The sequence below is a fragment of the Lissotriton helveticus genome, chromosome 1_1, assembly GCF_964261635.1.
Source record: "Lissotriton helveticus chromosome 1_1, aLisHel1.1, whole genome shotgun sequence".
Taxonomy (NCBI): domain Eukaryota; kingdom Metazoa; phylum Chordata; class Amphibia; order Caudata; family Salamandridae; genus Lissotriton; species Lissotriton helveticus.
Genome location: NC_136057.1, coordinates 380899363 through 380902167, shown reverse-complemented (window position 1 = coordinate 380902167; position 2805 = coordinate 380899363).

Below are 2805 nucleotides of genomic sequence, written 5' to 3'. Positions count from 1 at the left end.
TATATCCTATGTGGGGACATATCTGCCTGAGCAGATATGACCCTACAATATCTAACTCCATCCTTGTATGTGCACGGGGAACCCATAGAAAGTTCATGGGCAGGATACTTCTCATTCCGAGTTTCTTAGCTCCATGATGGCTTCACTATACATCTTGTCCTAAGAAATCCTTACTAATGCCAGTGATGGATGTATTAATAAATGCACAAAGGAGACCCTTTTAGAGGGTCCCCTGAAAACCTACCAAACATTGGTGTGGTCTCTGACTGGTCTTAGCCAGCCTGCCACCACCAGATATGTTTCTGGCCTCATGGGGTGAGAGCCAACATTCTCAGAGGCCAGGAACAAAGCCTTCTCTGGGCTGGCCTCCCAGATATTGGGGGATGCCAACCCTCTTTTCCTACCCCACATTTGGCGGGAGGACAGGCTGGAAAGTTAGTTCAGTCAGTCAGTCATAAAACTTTTATTCGGTTTACAAAACTTTTGAAACCATAAAAAGTGCAAAAACAGAACATATAAAACATCTCAATATAATTAAGAAAAATAAACAAAGACAGAAAAATAAAACAGCTAATTAAAATTAACATTTCCATGGTTAGTGCGTGTAGATGACAAGTCAGTTTGGAAAAAGGAAATTAATGTAATATAATTAATCAGTCAAGATTAGAACGATATTTTAAACAGGATTTTAAAAAACAGGCTACGCATTTTGCGGCATATTCTGAGTCCAAACATTTCAATGCCAAGTAGGCCGAACGACAGGATCTCATACCTAATGTGCGTAAGAGCGGCACAATCCAACGCTTACGGGCAAAGACATAATATCTGCAAAAGAGTGTCACGTGCATTGTTGATTGTGAGGATATTCCGTCACACGGGCACTTTATAATAGTGGGAGACCAGTCCTGTTTTTTAGGAAATGTAACAATACGAAAAAAAGAATCAAAACAAAACCTCGTTAATAGGTACTTTTCATGTGAGGTGAGGTGGTAGGTTAGGTATGCTTGGATACCCGGGACGATCTGTACTGTCAAAATTTGGACGTTGGAGGGTTTATTAATTTATTGAGATAGACGTAGTTCTCTCAAGTGGGTTGAGCATAACTTTTTTACGTCTTTCCTACTGATATCGGCTAAACAGGAAGGGTCAAGAAAGTAGGAGGAACGGTCCAGGTCTCTAAAGAAATTGCTAACATATGTTAGCCAGGGTATTTTATTCCATCTATCTAAGCCCAGACAGTTTGTAATTAATGAGCATGTCAAGTGACATTGGGTCTTTGTCCAGATACGGTGCCACAGAAGGATGGGTTGGGACCTTATGGTATCTATGAGATAGTCTACACCCAGTTCTATGTGGCATGCGTAATTTGGGGCGCTTTGTGGTACCGCCAACAGATATTTTAAAAACCCATTCTCTATGATCTGGAGGGAGTCGATGTTTGAGTGTCCCCAGACCCCGGCTCCATAGACAGCTATAGAATGGCATTTTGCATAATAGATCTTTAACAATTCTAGTGGGGCCTGTTTACCCAGCTTTCTCGAAAAAGAGACTAAAGCCGAAATTGCTCGCTGAAAAAGAAGTTTAGTGCTGTTCATAGCGGGTCTTCAACTTAAATTATCGTCCACTAAGATACCCAAGTAGGGATATACCTTGGTACATTCCAGCCTCACTTTGTCATTATAAATACTCTTTGGTTTATGTACCCGGGTACCAAGGTGCATAACAAAGGTCTTTTTCGCATTTACTTTTAGGCCTAGTGCACCCATAAATTGACAGTATTTGTTGAATTGGATTTGTAGTTGGTTCGGTGTTCTGGCTAAAATTACGGAGTCATCAGCGTATAGTAGCGCCGGAATAGGGCGATGGGCTATCGTTGGGAGGTCCTGGCTCCCTTCTAACATGGCCACCTCAAGGCCGTTGGTATATAAGTTAAACAGGAAGGGAGCCAGCACACAACCCTGTCTAACCCCTTTTGTGATGGTAAATGCGGGGGATCATTCTCCGTTTACTCCATACCTGACGCGGGCAGTGGCGTCTGAATAGAGTTCGCGGAGAAAAATAACAAGCGAGGGGTCTACCCCCAGATCCCCAAGTATGGTCCAGAGTCTAGAGTGCTGGACGCAGTCGAATGCTGCGCTGAGGTCCACGTACACCAGGAACAGATTAGAGTTTTTGGCTCTGGTGTATTTCCCTATCAAAAGGGAAAGATTCAAAGCCTGCTCCACTGTGCCGAGGCCCTCCTGGTACCCATATTGCAGGTCAGTCACGGTGTTATTTGTGGTCGCCCAATCTTGAAGGCGCTCCAGTATCAACCGGCCTGCGACTTTTCCCAGGGAATCCAGAAAGGAGATAGGCCTGTAACAGGCGGGGTCGTTGCGGTCACCCTTCTTAAAGATTGGAAGCAATATGGATGTAGACCAGGAGTCAATTAAGCCGGCAGATGTAACTGCCGCTAGAACTTGGGTAATCAGGGGGGACCAAAGTTCGAGATTATGGACATAAATATCTACCGGAACCCCGTCAGGGCCTGGGGCCTTCCCAGTTTTAGAAGCTGTCAGGGCTTTAATGATCTCTTTGTGGTCAAAAAGGAGATTTATTGGGTAGATTTTGTCCAGAGGTTGACCACCCATGACTGCGTCCTCCTTACTGGACTCAGTTGGCTTACCATCAAATATTTTAGAGAAGTGGGAGACCCACTCATCAGCCGTCACTGCGACATCTAAATGTCTCGCGGCGGATGAGTCAGCCAGAAATGGAGATTTAACTACTCGCCAAAACATGGCACTATCTTTACTTAGACAGCTC